Raw genomic sequence first — 22,703 nt, 5'->3', positions numbered from 1 at the left:
ATTCAATCTCTAGCACAATAGTAACAACAACAAAACCCAAACAACCAAAAAAACCACCATCACCAATAAAAAGGAAACAAAACTGTCAATTAACATATCCCAACTTATAGAGATAAAAATGCAGTATATGCTTATCAAATGCTGAAGATGTTTTTCATAAACAGTCCCATTTTAGTTTGATACTTAGCACATTCTTCCTGCTTTATATAGACTTAATAAAAGCTGAAATATTCCTCAAATAACATGTCCTGAAAATGTGATTAGTGGTTTCTTATCTCCCTTCTGAATGTTTCCTAAAAAATGATGGAGTCACTGTTGTTCTGTTAATTTGATAATTAGCAAACAAACACCAAGTCTTACATTGGAACAGAAAACGTTAACACAGAAAGCATAGGACTGTAATCTGTATGATAAAATGCATTACTCTGTTTAAAAGGATTGTTTTACAGATGCAATTACCAATCAGCAATCATGCAGTTTAGACCGGTGTTTTGATGCCATCTGTTGGAATAAGTCTTCTTACTCTCTGGAATGAAGCTGTAATTTTCAGTTTACAGTTTTATTAGACAACACATGAGTATAACAAAGAAGAGAAATCCTAGGCACTTGGTTTCACAGTCTTCCATAAATCACTAAGTATGTGGCTGAAATTTTCCAAAAGAGAAGAAACTGAGAAAGCTAGCAACATGATTCCTAACCACTCGAGTTTGTTTTGCAGCCATAAACTAAAAGTTCAATAGTTCATTCACATGCCAATAGTGCTTTGCTAATTTTAGTTTCTATATTCAAAATGTGATCTCTTTTTAGTTCATTTTATCATTTCTGTTAGCTTTAAGAAATGAGTTCTCTGTCTAAATATGTTATAAGGTAGGTGGAAGAAGCACACACCCTGTTTATTAGGACACATTCCTATTTATTACCTTATTAAATGCCAGATCAGATCTTTGGTTTTTTTTTTTAAAATACACTAGGGGGTGCTAGTTCTCTACATGTACACATTTACAAAAAACTTTTTGACAATTAATTTTGGGGAATTATAAAGTTGACCTAACATTCTAAGAGAGTAATAGGTCACAGGGTGCATATGAAAAAAAAAAACAGGAGGAATGCTCATTAAAATTCTATAAGAATCAAACAGCAAGAGTCCAAGTGGGAATACAATTTTATATTGCAAGAGGTAATGGGGATATGGTCTTATTTCATGGTTTAGACATTAGTCAGTATCAAATAAAAGTTAAAAGAAAGCCTCAGCTTTTTCAAAAGTAAAGCCTCAGACCTGAATTTCTTGCTGTTATCTATTATGTCTATGGTACTCCAGAAGAAATACAAAGCAAACCCACCAGGGAGAAGAGGTTTCTTTACTAAATTTAGATAACTTATTTGAGATTCCCTTCCTTTGATATGCCATTCAACCAGTCCCAAATGACAAGAAGTCACCATTAAGATCTGAACTTATGCTCTACAGTGGGCTGGTAATTTACCTCAAGAAACTAATGGTTCTCTCTCTTGGGTCTTGGCATGCTTGCATAATGAAAGTATGTGTGTGTGTGTGTGCATACACACACACACACACACACACACACACACACACACACACGTGCACACACCTAAAGTAAATGCAAAAATAAGGTTGCTTTTTATATTGTAAGAACAGAATCAATCCAACCGGGATATTATTTCAGACTCTATTCTACAAGTAGGACATATATGGAAGAAAGGTATATAATTTTTTTTTCTTGGGTGGGGGTTTAGTTTTCCTTCTTTAAAAAGACTACCCGTAACACTCCAGAAATACTCAAATTCAGGAAAAGCATAGCAGCCTTCAACTTTCTATGTTCAGAGACAAGTTGAATTTCAAGAGCCCTTCCTTTCAAATAGGTCCTTGGCATATCTTTCTCAGTTGTAAGGATCCCGTTTGAAATTATTGTGTTCTCTCATGTTTTCATTCTGCTAATCTACATGCATTTGTTTAGTCCTTCAATCTTTTCTTAGTACAAGGAAAAGCATCCCGAAAAGTTGTTCTCATTTCTGTGTTTCCTGCTCCACCAAATGATTGAGAGAGCTAATGTACTTGCCCCATATCCAGTAGGAGTTTGTTCAGAACACTTTGAAATTGGAGTCAAGAGCATTGGAATAGATAGATAGATAGATAGATAGATAGATAGATAGATAGATAGATAGATAGAGTCATACTTTGGATTGCTGCCTAGATTGATTCCATAACAGGAACAAAGCCATGGATTTTTCCATAAGAAAAAAACACACACAAAGCACCATGCCAACACCTGTATAGGGTAGAGTGTCTTCAGACATAACATGAAAGATTTGTTTTCATTATTTTATTTTTAATGGATATTCTTTTATTATTATTATGGTGAAAATACCATACAGAGGGTTTACAATTACATGGGCAAATAGTAACTATATTTCTTTTTTTTTTAATTGAGAAAATACTGTACAGAGGGGTTACAATTACATGGGCAAGATAATGAGTACATTTCTTATCAAGCATTGTAGCCTCCTCCTTTGTTCCCCCTTCCCATCCCTTCCCATCTCCCCCCACCCCCCACCCAATCCTCCTCCCATTATTTTATTTTTATCTTTAAGTAGTTTTAAGGAATTGACATTCAACAAAGTATTATATGAATACAATGACACCTTTTCCAACATTCTCCTCCATCCCTCCCAACCACATCCCTTCCCTCAGTTTTCTTAATTTTGTAGAATATGCACTAAATCTTATGACTGCATTACCTTCCCCTACCCTTCTCTTTAGAGCAATTACTTATGAAATGCACAAAATTTTAAATTCTGCATTAAACTGACAATATCAAGGAGTTATTTTGATTTAAAACACATTTGTCAGATACATCAAGTTTATTCCTTGGTAACCTAAATAAAGGCAAGAAAATGTTTTTATTAAGGATTGGAAATAATTATTATTTTATTATTATTATCTATTTTAAGTGGATGAAAGCCACTTTCCAGTACAATCCCAAGAAAATTAACTGAAACATGATTAGAAAACATGGAGATAAACTGCAAGTGTTGGTTAAAAAAATAGATATAATTATGCATAAATCAGCTCTCTCAAAATCAGCAAAATTTTATTAGAAAATGTAATGGAATTTAAAAGGCCCCATGAAAAAGCAGCTATGAGAATCACTCAGTAGTTAAACTGAAGGCACTCTTATGCCAAGGTCGCAGGACCCCCACCAAGAAGACCACTGAGAGTCAGACTCTACAGCTGTTTTATTTAAATGTGCTGCAGCTCTGGCCTCATCCTACACTCCTACACAGCAGAGCCCAGGAGGAGAGCCCCGAGCTAAGGATTTGCAGGTCTTATAGGGGCACACAACCAGGTGGTTTAGCACCGCGTGTTGCTCTGCTCTGAAACAAGCAACAAATGGTCACTGCCTCAAGTACTTTAACCCTTCAGGCACAACAATGCTTTTCCAGTATCCATAAAAGCCAATTTTACTTAAGCATATATGACTAGTATTCTTGACAAGGAAAGCTGCTCATGTTGAAATAACCAACCATCCTCACCGAATTAATTTGTGAGTTCTATGAAATACCAATAAAAATTCAATGGAATTTGAGATCTCTAAGGCCTGTCTGCCCAACCTTCGGCAAGGTGGATACAACCATGGCCTGTGGCCTTTCAGCCATACTGAATCCAAGTTTGAAATATGGCAACAATGTTTTTTTAGTTATTATTTTCTTCAAGTACTTGTACAAAGGGGTTGCCATTCAGCAAAGCTGTTTCTGAACACAATGCATCTTGATCAATGTCACCCTTTCCATCACTCTTCCACATCCATCCCAACTCACCCCTTTCATCATTTTTCTTAATTTTTAGGATAGGTTGAATTTTTGACTGCATTCCCCAACCCCTTCTTCTCTTCATTCATCTACTCTGCTCCCCTTGACCTCACTCCACCTCTTACAAGTACCTATTTCCTGGTCTGTATTAAGTTGACTTTTGATTTAGCCTTTCTAAGGAGTTACACTGAGTCCCCCCTAAATCTACCATATTTCTGTTACTACATTTTGAAATAGTAATAGATACGTAAGTTGTCTATTGATAAACAGCATAAATGGTACCATTCTATATTTGGGAATCATAGGATCATAGCATTAGCAGTCTAAAAATCATTTTATTAAACCTCCACCCCTGACATGCATAAAAACTCCTTCACACATCACAGACAAATTGCTTTCTATTTTTTGTATACCCCTCCAATCAAGGAAAGTCATTGCCTTAAAGGTAAAATTAGTAGAAAATTCTGCCTTTTGTTAGCTGATTCCTTTCTTTTCTTTTTTCTTTTTTTTTTTGTCGGTCGTGGGGCTTGAACTCTGGGCCTGGGCACTGTCCCTCAGCTCTTCAGCTCAAGGTGAGTGCTCTACCGCTTGAGCCACACCACCACTTCTGGTTTTCTAGTGGTTTATTGGAGAGCTGGCTTTGCACCACAATCCTCAGATCTCAGTCTCCTGAGCAGCTAGGATTACAGGCGTGAGCCACCAGCGCCCAGCTTCTTTTCTTTTCTTTTTTTTTTTTTTTAAAGAAACTGATAGAGACTACTTTAATTTTGACCTTTGCTCTTTTGTGGAAAAATAATCCCCTGATTACTATAATGGCAGAAGTATTTTGTTTCTATTAATTATAGCATTGCTGGTCTATTTATCTATTACCTATGCCATTTATAATCAGTTTTAACATTTTTTAATTTTATTGTTAAGATGTTGTACAGAGGGTTACAGTTACATAAGTAAAGCAATGAGTACATTACTTGTTGATCATTGTTACCCCTTCCCTTTGATGTTGTTTCCTTTCTATGTTCTTTTCCCTATGGTATATCCCTTGTTGTCACTGTACTCAATTTTGATACCCTGCATCTTGTATATACATTTATCTAATTTGGGGAGGGGAAGGTGAATAACAAAATGCTGAAACAAGGTCACAGGATGACCCATTGTAACAAGGATACCCACACAACAGTATATTAGAAATTAACTTTACAACTTCTGGTGGCAAGGGTTGGGGAAGGGGTGGGGGTGGGGGACAAGAGCATGGGAGGTAGGGGAGGGAAGGGATAGTGATACAGTGATTCCTTCTTTCTTATCATCTCTTTTAATTGTCTAGATCATGATATGTATCAGAGTAGTTCTTGAGCCTGGAGTGCTTGTGTATAATTCTCAATTCTGCTATATATTAGCTTTATTACTTGGAAAATTGGTTTCATTTCTTTGTGCTTTCAACATAAATTTAAGAGTTTGCTACAGGTGGACCCATTGCAACAATGAGATATACAAGTCATTATGTCGAAAACGAACTTTACAACTTTGGTGGGGGAAGGATTGGGTGGGGCCGGCGGGGGAAGGATGGGAATGGATGGGAAGGGGAAACAAAGGAGGAGGCTACAATGCTTGATAAGAAATGTACTCATTATCTTGCCCGTGTAATTGTAACCCCTCTGTACAGTATTTTCACAATAAAAAATAAAAAAAGAAAAAAAGAGTTTGTTTATTAAAAAAAATATGACTATTCACCATTGTCCCTTTCCTCATCATTTCAAAAGTCTCCTAATGTGGTTGCCAGATTGTTCTGGTTCAAAGTTGGTAAAACTAAGTTCCTCTTATAATCAAGATCATGCAGTGACTTCATATTAAGTTCAAATGGAAAGTTCAAGTCTTTATCATGGCTTGAGAGGACTACACGTTGCTCCACCACATTACGCTCTGTTTTCATCTTCTACTCACCTTCATTTGTTCTGGCAGCACTAGCCACTGATCTTCCTGCCCCTGGATGCTCCTGAGAGCTGGCCTTTGCTACAGCAGGTCCCACAGCCTGGAAACCTCCTCTGAATATCTGTCTGCTGAGGTTATCTATTCCTTCAATTCTTCACTTTACTTTTGCTTCCTAACTAGTATCAAGTCTGAATTCTCTATTTGATCAACACATATTGGTCTCCACAAACCCTAATATTACTGATTTTTTTTACCATTTCTGAATTTTAATTTTGAAATGTAATTGTAACTATAATTGATTACTAATTACTTAATTTTTGTATCAGTCTTCACTAAAATGAAATTTGTAAAGGCAGGAGTTTATACTTCCTTGCACATAAGAGTGAATATATTTTGGGCTAATTAGCAAGTTAATACACATATAGCATTTAAGACATGGGCTAGAACATAATGGATTTCTCATGTAGTTATTATTACTGCCACACTTACTGTTATTTTTGCTGGTGTTAATTTTGGTGTCATTCTTGTTATTATGTAGAGCACTCATAAGTTGTAGCTACTAAGGGTCTCTGATCTATAGAGTCAGCTGACCCTCTAATTCCTAGACTATTCTATTGAAGTTAACACAATATCAGAAGCCTCATCACTGGAATTGTTTTCCCTCTGAGAGGTGACCCCATGAGTACCAGAATGCTTACTTATTGTACTTTAGGGGTATGTCTCCCCTAATTCTAATTTAAGCACTTACCTGGCCCTCTCCTGCTTTCTTATTCTTTCCGTAGTGGCAATGAATTCCAGGCTATTTGCTTTAAGTGTGTGTCCTTCAAAAGGGGTTACCTATGCAGCATTTCTCAAAGTGTAATAGCAATATAGTATCATTTATGTTTCTCTTTGAAATCATGTTCTAGATCAGAGGTTCCCAAACGTTCTTAGTTTATGGTACCCTTAATAATTCAGAAAATATGTATGCCTGACAAAAGTTCTATGCTACATAACTTTTCAATACATGGGAACCAATTGGTCCTTGCCATTCTCATTTCTTATTCCTTATTAATTTTAGCATTGGAATTGCTTTCATCACAAAACATTGGCCAAGTGCAGATTTTCAAAGATAGGTTATAAATCAAAAGTGGAACTGCTTATCTAAAATTTTAGAAACTGTTAGTCTGGACCAAAGCTTCCCAAACTTTTTTGTTCTCTGCTATGTTGTTATCTGTTGTCTGTTATCTTGTAAAAATAGTCTTTCAGACAGCATCTTCAGTAAATGGTGCTGGCAAAATTGGTTAATCACTTGCAGAAAACTAAAAGCTAGATCCGTACATATCACCCTGCACCAGAATCAACTCCAAATGCATCAAAGACCTCAGAGTCAAAGCAGACACTCTGAAAACATTACAGAATGGAATAGGAGAAACCCTAAGTCTCTTTGGCACAAGCCAAAATTTTCTTAATAGAGACCCAGAAACACAACAAATCAAAGAAAGGTTGGACAAATGGGATTGCATGAAATTGCAGAGCTTCAGCATGGCAAAGGACATAGCTAGCAAGATCAATAGAAAGCCCACAAATTGGGAGAAGATCTTCACTAGCCATACAATGGATAAGGGTCTCATATCTAAAATATACCTGGAACTCAAAAATTAAATCCCCCAACAACAAATCCTCAAAGAAACAACTGCCCAATAAATAAGTGGACTAAAGACATAAAGAGAAACTTCTCTAAAGAGGAAAGAAGGATGGCCAATAGACACATGAAGAAATGCTCAACCTCCCTTGCCATAAAAGAAATGTAAATCAAAACAACATTGAGATACCACCTCACCCCAGTTAGAATGGCTAGAATCAAGAACTCTAATAACAACAGATGCTGGAGGAGATGTGGACAGAAGGGAACCCTATTGCATTGTTGGTGGGAGTGTAAACTTGTTCAACCACTTTGGAAAGTAGTATGGAGGTTCCTCAAAAGACTCCACATAGAGCTCCCCTATGACCCAGCAATCCCACTTTTGGGCATTTACCCAAATGTTTACAAACAAGACCACACTAAAACTACCAGCACAACTATGTTTATTGCAGCATTATTTACCATAGCTAAGATATGGAATCAACCCAGATGCCCCTCAGTAGATGAATGGATCAAGAAAATGTGGTATATATACACAATGGAATTCTATGCCTCCATCAGAAAAATGACATTGCCCCATTTGTTAGGAAATGCAAAGACTTGGAAAAAATTACATTAAGTGAAGTAAGCCAGGCCAAAGAAATATAGGTCCCATGGTTTCCCTTATTTGCAATAAGTAGTATATGTCTGAGACAAACAGAAACTGTCAGACAAGTTGATGTTAGGTGAAATGAACCCAATATAAGGATTCAAATGTTTTTTTCTTTCTTGTGATTGTTTCTAACATATTTATAAGATTACTTCTTTGTTGCTTTGTATGTCCCTCCCCCATAGTATAAACCCTGCTTTCATTGTATTTTTTTTTAGCTTAAGCAAAAACATTTACTGTGCTTATAAACTGACATGTTGAATTGAAAACCCTTGGTACAGTGACTTAAAGACAATAATGATATAAAAGACCATCTTCTCTGGTTCCAAGCAATTGACTACTACTTTGCTTATAAGACCTTCATTTTTCAAAATTGTATATCCATTCTGTGAACATAAACTGGACTTCGTTCTTAGACGACTCATTCTATACTATACACATAGGAAGTAGGTAACAGAAACAACCCAGATACTTATTCATAAAAATCAAAGCCTGTGGGGTTTTGAAATCAATTTATTCCACTCCTTCTCTTAAGGAGACAAAAATCAAAAAATAAAAAGTTTTGAAATCAATAATAGTCTTAAAAGAAAAGAGAAGCCAGTACTAATGGTCTAAAAAAGTCAGTGACTGAAGAAACAATTTGCTCACAAATGTCACTTGGCATTGCTGGGAGCAGTTGGTTTTGTATCCTTTTTACAAAGGAGGTACTATAGGAATTGAAGCATAATTTGAATAACATGGGAAGTAGAGGACAGAGTCCAAGTATGAGTCAGAAGTCTCATGTCCAAATGAATGAGAAGTATAACAAGTATTTCCACATTCCAAAATATTTGTCCAAAGCTCCTAGAAATGCCAGGAAAACCAAATTAACAAAGATCACTGTCATATGCTGACCTAAGCAAGTCTACCCTTAGCTACATCCCTTAATCAGGTGATTCTTCATACCTGCTCCTATGATAGAAACAACTAGACTGTCATGATAGAATCTTGACAGATGAAAGGCTGCATGGCATCACCTTATTGCTGTTCTAATGCCACTGAGGAATGGAGAGCATCAGCATCTTACATCTTGTAAGTAAATGTTTAGATCAAGTTTAATTCCAAATATTATCGTTAGCTATTCTAATGGGTTTGGTACTTGAAGAAGTAGAAAGAACTCCTAAATCTATGTTCTTCAATTATGAATTCTGAAGGTAAACAAGGGTCATGATTGCTAAAAAGAGATCCTGAGATTGCTGGATGGGATAATGTAGGCTAATATCCTCCTTGTATTCTCTATGTCTTTCCAGGCAAATGTTGAAGTGTGAGATAGTGTGTGTTAGGGAGAGAGGGGCGGAGGAAGAGAAAGAGAGAAAGAGAGAGAGAGACTGACTGTCTTCTAAGACTCATCATGCAGAGTAAAGAAAATAGACAGATATGAAAATGGTCTTTGCCTTTGCACCAAGAGGAACAGAGTGGTCAGACTCCTGACTTCAACCTGTAGTCTTTTTATTAATCCTGTAACCTAGGACAAGTCATCTAATCCTTCAGTGTTCAATTTCACTCATCTGCACAAGGGGTATAATAATTGTACTCACAGGCATCTGTATTATAAGGAATCAGCATGCTATGTTCAAGGCACTTAACACCCAGCACCCCATATACGATCAATAAGTATCACTTATTTTTTTTATTATCATTATGATTTCACTTAAAATTTGTTTTGTAGACAGTAAAAACCAGGGCAAAGTGGAAGGGAGTGGATGAATAGGGAGAGGAATGGTGAGTGGATCAAGTCAGTGGGTGGAGTGAGTATTATTACTCAATGTACATAAGTGAAAAGGGAAGTAGGAAACATGAGATGGGTGGGAGAATGATCAAGATGCATTGCATATACATATTGACCTGTCTAACTGAAACTCCTTTGTGAACTATTTAAGATAATAAAGTACAAAGAAAGAACTCTAAGACAAAAATGGCCGGGCTGGGGAGGTGGCTCAGTGGTAGAGTGCTTGCCTTGCATGCATGAGGTCCTGGGTTTGATTCCCCAGCACCACATAAGCAAAAAGAAAAAAGCCGGAAGTGGCGCTGTGGCTCAAGTGGTAGAGCGCTAGCCTTGAGCTGAAGAGCTGAGGGACAATGCCCAGGCCCAGAGTTCAGGCCCCACGACCGGACCCAAAAAATAAAAAGACAAAAATGGCCTATCTATCTATCTATCTATCTATCTATCTATCTATCTATCTATCTATCCATCTATCTATACATATACAAGTGGTATATTTTGCATACATACTTATATAAAATAAATGGGAAATAACATATATATAGAACAAAGTCATCATCTAAGGGCTCCACTGGGTGAAGTCTCATTATTTTACAGATTAAGGAACACATTTCATTAATTAGTTCTTCAGAAACTGAGAATAGTAGTGCTTGATGTAGGAAATAGTTTTGTTTGCTTGACTGTTTTTCCACCAAATTGTTTTGAGGACCATAATCATTATCGTTTAATTCTGTATGGCCACAAGTTATCCTCTGTTTGTCTGTCTGCCTGCCTGTCTGTCTGTCTGTCTCAGCTCTAAGCATTTGTTGAATGAATGCATAAATAACTTGAATAAAATAAAAGGCAGAATTGAATGTTACAATGCACTTGGTAGGTGAAGGCAGAAAGATCAGAAGTTCTATCTCAGCCTGGGCTCCATAACAAGACCCTGCATCAAAACATATTCTTAATATAGTGTCTATGTTGAAAACAAACTTTATACCACAATGGGGGGGGGAGGGAGAGGTTGTGATGGAGGGAGGGAAGGGATGGTAGGGGAAAAACAAAGGAGGGGGTAACAATGCTCAACAGGAAAGGTACTCATTACCTTACTCATGTAACTGTAACCCCTCTGTACAGTATCTTTACAATGAAAAAAATTTGAAAAACATATTTTTTTACAAAAAGAGAGAAAAAGAAAAGATAATCTTTTAAGAAATGAAGAACATTGTGTGGCCAGAACAGAGGTTCACATGATAATAACTTGTTACTACTTATTAAACTATCAGTTTTAGAAGCCACAAAATGAGACTATTCCAGATAGAAACCTATGTGAATCCATGCCAAGCCTTGAATGTGTGTTGTCACATTGAGTGGGCTTCAACATGACAGGTGTAGAGAAGAAATGATTGCAGACATAGGGAGTCAGAATCTGGTAGGAAGTTTGGAGATTATACTTTAGAGAGACCTTGGAGGAATGGGGAAATTAACATCATAAAAAAAGAGAATAGGAATCAGATCTGCAGTATCCTTTCAATTCTACCCAGAAAATTCTCCTCATTTCTCAAATCACTGGGTTAGGGGTTTATGATTTTATGTTAAGAGCAATATCCACAATAATTCAGAGTGTGGTCCTGAACCACTTCATCCATATTTACTTATCTTTATTTTTTCATCTAGTAAATACTGATGATGCAAAATATTATTTTCAAGGTTCCTTCCAAATTTTAGTTTACATAATATTAAGAATTAGGTGAGTTCTTTTTTTGCTAACATAAGAAGATCACTCCTAATTGCCAATTCTTATTTTCCAAGAGCAAACTTAGCTTAACCTCTGCACCCACTCTCAAGTACCTTTTATCGTGACTACTAATGTCAAAATCAAGCAAGTCCAGTCGCTCCTCTGACAATTTCCCTTAGGTTTTTACATGTGAGAAATAAATAAAACTTAAATCTAATGTTTATTTTATGTTGTAGTTTCCTTGACTTCACAGAGTATAGTGAGTCAAGGAGTAATAAATCCACTAAACTTTTTCATGGCAGTTTTCTTGGTCAATATATTCATCCCAATACTTTAGAAACACCACACACCTTAATAATTGTGTAATCTACTATTAAATAAAGTATAAGAATGTCTATACTCATTTAGAAATAGCACTATTGTTATATATTAGAATCTGCATATGAGATTAACTCATGATGGAAAAAGTCATTTTAGTTGATACATCCATTAGATGGACAGTGCAGCTAGGTCTAGCCTGAACATCCCTTTGATAAATATATACTTTGTATAACAGAACCATTTCCCCCAAAGAATTCCAAGAATTTTGTTGATTATTTCTAAGGAATCAAACAACAAAGGACAAATGAAGATTTTCTATCTGAAAATACATAACTGATGTTCTAACTATTTTCTTCCTATTAATGATGATTTTTATTTTTTTAGATTCTTTTATCTTCAATTTAACTTTTTAAATGAAGCAACCTATTTCAAATAGACGGCAATCATTGGCTTCCACACGTTGGCACATATACCCAAATCAACACGTGGTGCACTTATTTTCACACATATGCCTTTACTTCTATCTCTCCATGAGTACAGAAAGGAGAATTAAAAATCTCTGAATAGGCTGGGAAGGTGGTTCAGCGGTAGAGCACTTGCCTTGCATGCATGAGGCAATGGGTTCGAAAAATGAACTTTACAACTTTGGTGGGGGGAGGGAGGATCTGGTGGAGGGTGTGGGGGGAGTATGGGAAGGGATGGGAAGGGGAAACAAAGAGGAGGCAACAATGCTTGATAAGAAATGTAGTCATTATCTTGCCCATGTAATTGTAACTCCTCTATATGGTATTCTCACAAAAAAAAGTAACAAAAAAGTCAGGACTTAGAGGATCTTAGGTGATCTTAGAGACATTTTGTTTGTGATAACTATATGTGTCGATATTTATCTCATACAAATTATGATTCAAAAATAAATATAAATTTGTGATAACAAGTACATTATATGTTAATGCTGATAACCTATGCTCATGGAATGCAATTATATTTTCCAAATTAAAACAATTAACAAGAAGATTGGCACTATTTAAGTTTTAAGAAACCAACTGAGTGTTGGTTAGTGTTAACACAGTAACAATTTTACCTAAGGTTTTCTTTGCAACAACAATGCGAATATCAGCACAATGAAAATGACAAGTTGACTCAATGATACTATGAAAACAGTTTCAACTCTGAAATCACTGAAAGAATCTTGGAAGGCCTCAGGTCTACAGACCATACTTTTCTAAAACTAGCTTAAATACTTTATAATGAATTTCTATAAATATGGTAGTCAGGTTTCTACATCCAGATCAATCTGAAATTCATGACCGAAGAACAGTGACATTCAAAGATTCACCAGTGAATGTCATTGATGGCAATCATCTCCTCCTTAAAGACACACACACACACACACTCTCTCTCTCTCTCAATATTTATTATTGTTTCACTATATTAAATATGAAATAAAGTCAAAGACCATAAAGTATTTTAGAATATTTTCAAGAAAAATAATCTCAAACATATAGATAAAAATCACAAAACTTTAAAAATAGGAACAATGCAGAAAACTCCGTGTGTGTGTGTGTGTGTGTGTGTGTGTGTGTGTGTGCTGGTATTGGGGTTAAAATTCATATCTGGGTGCTGTTCCTTAGCTTTTTTGCTCAGGGCTGGGGTGCTGTACCACAACTCCACTTAATTGGAGATAAAAGTCTGGCTTTGAACTGTGATCCTCAGATCTCAGTCTCCTGAGTGGCTAGGATTCTAGACATATCCCAGAAGTACCTGGCTGAGAATAACAATAAATACAGATACTATCCCAAAAGAAATAAAAGTAAACTATTATATCCATAAAATTAGAAGGAGTTGATAATTATCCCTTGAACCTTAAAAATTAAGACAGCCACATTTTAAGGAGTTGCGTAGAATGTTTTGGAGATAAAGTTGAGGAAGATTTCCAGAATGTAATGGAAAAGGAGGAGCGTAGTGACTTCATCTGAAAACTTAACAAACAGAAATCATGGGAAAAGGAAATTATCAAGAATTAACTAATGTTCCCAATTTCTAATGAACTTGGATTTCTAGATTCTAAAATGGACAAAATATATAAGGCAGAAGCCAATATTGTAATGTTTTAGAATTTGGGGATAAACAGAAAAATCATAAATCGTTTAGCATGGGGGACACAGAGGAAGGGTAGAACTGTATGAAGGATTATCAATCAAAATGGCTTCATGCTCTCAAAAGAACTAAGCTAGAACGCAAAGGAGCAATGACCATCAGAGGTACAGGGGAAACCAGAGGAATACTTAATGATATCACTTTGGGCAAGGACTAATAAGTTTCAAAAGCACTTACAGAGGCTGGGAAGGTGGCCCAGTGGTACAAGGCCTTGCAAGCATGAGACCTTGGGTTCGATTCCTTAGTACCACATAAGCAGAAAAAAGCCAGAAGTGGCGCTGTGGCTCGCCTTGAGCTGAAGAGCTGAGGGACAGCGTCCAGGCCCAGAGTTCAGGCCCCACAATCGATGGGAAAAAAAAAAGCACATACAATACTATCAAAAGTAGATGAAATTGCTAGAAACCTCTGCACAACAAAGAAAACAGTCAACAGATTAAGAGACAACCAACAGAAGATAGAATACATTTGCAGAGAATATATCTCATAAGGTTCATATCCAACACATACAAGGAAATCAAGCAACTCAGACAAAAAACTCATTTTAAAAATGGGCAAAATACTTGAATAGCCATTGCTCAAAATAAAACACAAATTGGCCAGCAGTTACATTTTAAAAAGGTCAATTATCACTAGTCATTCAAACTGAAGAAAAGTCACATTACAACATTGCAAAACCATATGCAGTAGCTCACCCCAGGATAAAAAATAATGCCTATAACCAAAAAGATAGATATGATGAGCACTGACAAGAATGTGGAAAAAGTGGAACACTTCTACACTAGGTGGGATTGTAAAATTGTATACCTATTCTGGAGTCAGTATGGAAGTTCCTCATAAAAAGTCAAACTATGATGTGATCCAGCAATTTCACTACAGATTATATATCCAAAGGAAATAAATCACTATGTCAAAGTGATAGCTACACTCTCATATTCTTTGAAGCTCTTCATAATTGCCAGGAGATAGAATCAACTTTAAGTGTGCATTAGTAGGAAAGTGGTATAAATATATGGTATGGGAGTCTTCAACACACATTTCTTGTATAGGGAGCAGGAAATGTTTCTCTCTCCTCTCTATCTCTCCTCACTTTACTTCTATTTTGCTAAAATAAACTCTTGCTAAAACTTGAACCTTGTGAGACTTTTCTTTTTGTGAGACCCTCTGAGATGCTTTTCAAGAGTGGACTTCAAGGACCTGTGACTTTTTGTGGAAATGGGGAAACAGAAGGAACACTTTGTCCATCCTCCCTCCCAGTGACAGAAACTGGCAAGCCTGAGCCAGGTGTTGAATCTCACAAAACTAGAAAAGCATTTATCTTTGGGGCCTTTCGGTCTCTCAATCTGTTAGCCTTGGTGACAGCATTCTTTCTCCTACAATGAAAACGTTCTCTCTCTCTCTGTCTCTCTGTCTCTCTCTCCCCCCCCAAAAGTAAGGGAAGCCATCCATCTCCAAAAATGGCATTTATTGGGGACTAAAGTTAAGAAGAAAGGAGTAGAGAGCATGCAGTCATAGTATTCAGTGAATATTCTATAAAACTAGGAAAATCAAGGGAAGGATTGGGTTGGGAGGGGTGGGGGAGAATGACGAATGAGTGATAATCAAAATGCATTGTACACATAAACTGATTGGTATATGGTGACCCTTTTGTATGACTAATGAATATAAATGTATAGTTAAAATAATCTTTACTGATTAAAAAAGAGAAAAGACAAAGTTTCTACTCATATCCTAATTAAGTGGAAAAGACTCATGTCCTAATTAAGTGCAAAAGTAATTTTAATAAATATAATCTACAAGGTTTAAAAAATTGTTCCTACTATTTGAGCCCCAACTGATCAGGACCCTATGAGGAAACTCAGGTACCATTCAACAGGGCAAAAAGAAATTTTTAATAGATAGCAGGATCCAGTTTTCTTCCTTAACTGACTTCCTTGGATCTCTTTCTAAATGAAGCTGCAAGACAAATAAAATTATCAAAAGATTTACTGCTCTCCTAAAATGTATTTTCTCTCAAAGATTTCTTGTTTGACAAAAATGCCAAATTCCTTATTGGACAGATATTTTGATTATTTTGGAACAAATATGCTTTTATAAATTATTACATAGGAAAATAATTTGAGATTATTTTCTTCCTTGGTCTTCTTTTTTAAAATTCTATCAAGTATTTTATTCATAGAGAAAAAATTGTCTACATTCACCTTTATAAAATTACTCCAAATTAAATAAAAAGAAGAGGACAGAAAAGAATGTCATATAGGATATTGTGTAGTTTTGGAAGGAAACAGAGTAAATGCCTGTAGAAGAGAAAGTCTTTTTAAAAGTAGGTCTTATACTAAAAAAAAATTCCAAGATGGAAAAAGCAAGCAAGGACAAAAACATCGAAAAGTTATAAAACATTGCACAAGGTATAAATTGGTCTTTTAAAGCATACAAAAGATGGGGATTATAAAAGGTTTATGTATGTGAAGCCAGGAGCCAGAACCTCACACCTCTAAGCCTAGCTATCAGGAGGCTGGAGAACTGAGGGTTGCAGTGGGGCAGCAAAAGTTCATGAAACTCTGATTTTCAATAGTGGATCTGTGACTCACGTGGTAGAGCACCATCTTTGAGCTAAAAAAAAAAAAAAAGGCTGTTTCAGTGCCAAGCTCTGATTTCAAGCCTCAGTAGGTACGTGTATATGTTTAGTGCACTGATGTCACAACACCTAATTCTTTGTCTTAAAATAGTGTCTTCTTAGTAACATTTGTCAAAAAAAAAAACCAACCCCAACCAAACAGGTCTTAAAAGGAATATTTTGTTTTAACAAGCTAAAACTTGTTTTCTCCTAATTTGAGGTCTCCAACTACTGAAGAGAATCCTATTTAAACCAGTGTACATTTAAGTATGTTTTCTGGGGGGAAGTGCCTGGGAGGGGTTGTCAATTTGTGGGGCTTGAACTCTGGGCCTGGGTGCTGTCCCTCAGCTCTTCAGCTCAAGGGAGCACTCTACCACTTGAGCCACAACACCACTTCTGGTTTTCTGAGTGGTTTACTGGACATAAGAGTCTCACAGAGTTTCCTACCCAGGCTGGCTTTAAACTGCGATCCTCAGATTTCAGCTTCCTGAGTAGCTAGGATTACAGAAATGAGCCACCGATGCCCAGCTTAAGTATCTCTTTTATAAAAGTTTTAAGTGATTAATATTTTTAACATTTACTACATATGGGGGCTATATGTCTAAGCCTTAAGCCTTATGCAAACATTGTCTGGGTATAAATGTAATGCTCACAAAATGACTGACAAATGCTCTCTTTTTATACAATATTCATTGAACTAAGGGAACATTGTGTATATGAGATGCATTAGTGCAATAAAAAGCAAGTTATCTGAGTTCACTGGCACTAATTCTCTTTAACTTGTAAGAGACCTTAAGTTCTGATTTGTGTCAGTGATTTATACCTGCATTTTATCTAGCTAAAGATTCTAATTTTTACTCCAAAGGTAAAATGTAGGGTTAATACATATGTGTGTATGAAAACTGTGTAACTATGAATGTTAATTGTTGCTAGTGCTAGTGTGTGTTAAATGTGTGCTCCCCAAGTGTGTAAGCCTTCTCAAACTCCCAGCTTAGGAAAAACTTTACCAAGCCAGTGATCCCTAAATAACATATATACCTGTGTTCCTAACTGTAACAAGAAGCTTGATAGAGCCAATATAATGCTCCCAATCAAAATTATTATCAAAAAAGGCCATATACAAGGGAAAGAAGATTTCTGTCCATTGCTAAACTGTATTTCAAAATTTTAACCATGATTATTCCAAGTTTTTGTTCTTATAGCTGGATTCTCCTTTAATGCATTTATGATCAGACTCATGGAAAACAACTTTAGCAAGTACTTGCTTTTCAGGTATTATAATCTTGATTCTAGATTTACAAGGGGTAATCTTAAATCTTATGTTAAAAATAGCCAACGAGGCTAATAAAACTGTTCTCTCTAATTCAGTGTAAGATCTTATACTTGTTGCAAATAAAGGAACCTTAACAAGGGAATGAAAATTCTCAACTTTTTAAACTGTAGCGCCTTATTCCAATGCACCAATAATCTCCTTTTGTTTATTGGGGTTGGTAGGGAACTAGGTTTCTACAAAAGGCATAGATACCCCCAACAAAAGGGAAAATTATCTAGGCTGCATTAAAACTCCATGGGAACTAACTTTTTGTTTGTAATGCACGTGTGTGTGTGTGTGTGTGTGTGTGTGTGTGTGTCCATCCCAGGGCTTGAACTCAGGGTCCCTGAGCTTCCTTTGCTCAAAGCTAGCACTCTACTTCTGGATTTTTTTTTCCTGTTTTTGGTGGTTTATTGAAGATCAGAGTCTCACTGACTTTCCTGCCCAGGATTGGCTTTGAACCACAATCCTCAGACCTCAGTTTCTTGAGTAGCTAAGGTTACTGGCATTAGCCACCAGTGCCCAGTGAGAACTAACTTTTGAATAGGGCCTTAATATCATAGCCACTTAAAAAAGAAAAGTTTTATACGTTTTGACACCTGATTCTGGGTAATAACAAAACCCCTCTGAGAGGTACCCCAGTTGGAGTAAACAAGTAAATGACAATTAAAAGCTCAGTATCAGTTTTTCTATCTGTAGTTTTTATACCTTTTGGACTGAGAGAACAGATGTGTTTGGTCATATCAGCTCACCAACCCTTAATACACAGACATGATTTGAGGTGAATGAGTAAGACCCACCCAAATAACCTTCTGAACTTCCTTTTCCCACCAGGTATTTATTTAGTTAATCAACTCTCAGATTTTAGCATTCAAAAGGAGGGGGTAGGTTCAGATAGCCTTTTCCTTCTTGTTTCTTGCACAGGGACCAGGAAATATTTCTCTTCTCCATTTTTTCCTACTATAAACTCTGCATTACTAAAATAAATCCTTGAGTTAAAAACTGGAAAGGAACAAAGGAAGAGGTGACATTGACTTATGTAACTGTAACCCTTCTGTATATCACCTTTAGAACAATAAAAAATAAATAACAATGGAATACTAAGAAGGAATGAACTCTTGTCATTTAAGGCAACATGGATGACCCTGGAGGTTGTTATAGTAAATAAAATAAACAAGGCATAGAAAGACAAATATCAGATCATTATGCACACGTGCAAGCTACAAAAGTTTGGCATATAAATGTGGAAAGTAATGAGTACATGTACTCATTGCATTACTTATGTGACTGTAATCCCTCTGACATCATCCTTACAATAAAATAAAATTAAAAAGTAGAAAGTATAGTAATAGTTACCAGAAGCTGGAATAGAGAAGCAGAGTGGGGATGAGAAAAGGGTTGTCAGTGGGTGAGAAGTTAAAGTTAGAAAGGAGGAATATGGTTCTGGTTTTCTATCATACAATGGATTAACTATAGCTAATGATAATGTATTGTGTGCTTCAAAACAGTTCAAAAAGGGAATTTTGACATTTGTAATCACAAAGAAATGTTCCTGTATAAAGTTAAAGATATATTATTTGCCCTAATTTGCTTATTACACTATGTGTATAAGTTTTCAAAACACCAGAATCTACCACATAAATATATACAATGATTACATACCAATTAAAAATAAAAAGACACAAAAAAGATAATTTTTCTTGTACAACTACACATAGCCAATTGTGAATATAGATATTCACTATAATATAAATATGTATAATATATATTCATTAGAATAAGAGAGTAAAGGTAAGAAAAAAACCCACTGGGGAAAAACAAAGGAGGAGGTAACAACGCTCGATAGGAAATGGACTCATTACCTGACTCATGTAATTGTAACCCCTCTGTCCAGTATTATTTTTACAATAAAATATATACAAAAACGCCCACTTGACGTGGGATCCAACTTAAGAGCCCTGTCTGTATACACATATGTACTTTGATCAGCTTCATCCTCTCTGTCATTCTTTCCTATCTCCCAAAACAATTTCAACAAATTTCATTTACTTCTTTTTAGAGGAAACTCTACAATGTTTCCCTTAGAGGTTGCATCATTATACATTATTATCAACAAAGTTAGACTCTCTTTTTTCTATATCCTTACTAGCACTTACCTTTTCTATTTTATTGTTTTGGTTTTTTGTTTTGTTTTTTTTTGGTGAAAATACTGTACAGAGGGGTTACAATTACATGGGCAAGTATTGTTGTTTTGTTATACGCAGGGCATCATGATCTCATTCGGCTTTTTTCACTCATGGCTGGCACTACTGCTTGAGCCTTACCTCCAGTTTCAGCTTTTTCCCAGTTAACTAGAATAGTCTGGCAGATTTGTATGTCCAGGCTAGCTTCAAACTGTGATCCTCAGACCTCAGTCTCCTGAGTAGTTAGGATATAGGCATAAGCTGTCAGTGCCTGTTTGGGTTTTGTTGTTGTTGTTGTTGCTTTTATAATAGGTATCTATGTGTGAGGAGATATCTCATTGTGGTCTGATTTACATTCCCTGCTAATTATGCTTCATGAGTTGAAGCATTTAATACATTCATGTTGAATGTATTAAAGAAGTTAAAATTTGAAGTATATGCCAATCATACCTCAAGAAATTAAGGTAATTTGTACATTTCTGATGGGTTTCATCAAGACATTTCACAAATGTACATAATGTACTTAGATCATATTAATACCCCCATTATCCTCTTCTATTCCTTCTCCTTGCTCTACTGGTCTACATTCTCTTCTTGTTCTATTTTCATTTCTTTTTCATTTCATTTCATTTCTATTTCATTTCTTTTCCTCTCTCTTATTCTCGCTTTCTCTCCCTCCCTCCCTTTCTCCCACTCTCTCAAAACTAGGTTCTGCATATGAGAAAGAGTTTAAAGTATTTGTCTTTCTCAATCTTCCCTGTCTTGCTTAACTTATCATCTCCAGTTGTCTTCCAAATGACATAATATCATTCTTCTTTTTGACTAATAAAACTCCACTGTGGATAAACATCACATTAAGAAACTTGTTTTTAGGGGCTGGGAAGGTGGCTCAATGGTAGAGTACATGCCTTGCATGCATGAGGCCCTGGGTTCGATTCCTCAGCACCACATAAGCAGAAAAAAGCCGGAAGTGGCTCCATGGCTCAAGTGATAGAGCACTAGCATTGAGCTGAAGAGCTGAGGGACAGCTCCCTGGCCCAGAGTTCAGGTCCCATGATCAGCAAAAAAAAAAAAAAAAAAAAAGAAGAAGAAGAAAGAAACTTGTTTTAAAGAAATTACACAGATTATAAATACAGAATAAGATTATAGAATACATTTAAGTTTATAATCTATCAAAAGTTTCATCTTCACAAATATTCCTACTTTATCTGAGATTACTAAGTGTCATAACACTGAGCTTGACTGCAGTATCATTTCCAAACTTAGACATCCACTGGAGTTAGGCAGATACGAAAGAAAAAGTCAACCATGAAATGCTTTTGTTCTTTCTCCATTCACTTTCCAAGAGTTGTAAGACCAGAGAATTTCTCTTTTTGTTACAAGAAAAGCAGTATAGCATGTGTGATGTCAAACGATAAGTGATCCTCAACTTCACTATTTATAGATCAGTAGGGCTAGTGGCCACTGTGGTAAAAAAATAAAAAAGAGTGCAAATTATCTCTACAGGCAGCCACCACTCAATCCCAGCCAATTACGACCATTTGGGGCTGAGCCATCGTCTCCTAGAAATGTGGTGGCACATTTCTAACTTACCCTTTCACATCACAACATAAATCATATGTAGCCAAGTCACCATGAAGGTCTATTGACCAGGTGTCTCGTGTTTCTAAGAACTCCCGATTTTCAAAGTTACTCTCCCTTTTAAGTTATAAACCATGAAAATGCTCTATAGAATCCAACTTTCCACTACATAAACTTCATCTCCTCAATTGTTTTCTTAAAACTAGAAAATATATTCAAAACTTATATTCAACCATGTACTCTGGTCTTCACTTCAGAAATAAAGAGAATGTGTTTGTTATCTGATCCAATAGCAGGTAAGTGACTCTCCTTTTTCTGTTATTATAGTCATATTGGGCTACTTTGAGCCAGTTCCCAGTGATTTTGTAGGTGGAGATCACAAATGTTAGAGTCTGAATTTCCACTAAAGGGACTATTGAATAGTTTCACAATACAAGAAGCTAATACTGTAGAAGTAACTCAAACAATATTTTTGCCATGCAGTTATCAGTCTGATGCATTAGATTTTTGTTCTATAAGAACCACTAAATTAAGATGGAAGAAAACTTATTAAAATTAGAGTGAGATGGAAAATTTTTTATTAAGATTAAAATAGGATGATATTTTTATTAAAGTAGGATGAGAATTTTTATTAAAATTAAAATGAAGGAAAATTTTTTTATTAAGCTTGAGATCTCTCAGGAAAAAGACTAAATGTAGTAGGAGGAACTCTGATAAGCCTCTTGAGAGCAGAGATGAAGTAATGAGAAACTCTCAAAGGTTAGGGAAACAATAGCAAGAAGAAAAAAACATTTGAGTCCTTATCTTGGGGTTCATTCCGCTTAACATCAACTTATCTGACCATTTCTGCTTGTCTCAGACATATACTAGTTATTGCAAATAAGGGAAACCATAGGACCTATGTTTTTGGGGGCCTGGTTTACTTCACTTAATGTAATTTTTCCAAGTCTTTCCATTTCCTAACAAATGGGGCAATGTCATTCTTTCTGATGGAGGCATAGAATTCCATTGTGTATATATACCACATTT

This window comes from Dipodomys ordii, unplaced genomic scaffold (genome assembly GCF_000151885.1).
Source record: "Dipodomys ordii isolate 6190 unplaced genomic scaffold, Dord_2.0 Scaffold175, whole genome shotgun sequence".
NCBI lineage: Eukaryota > Metazoa > Chordata > Mammalia > Rodentia > Heteromyidae > Dipodomys > Dipodomys ordii.
The sequence above is the reverse complement of the archived record's forward strand: the minus strand, read 5'-3'. Positions refer to the sequence as shown.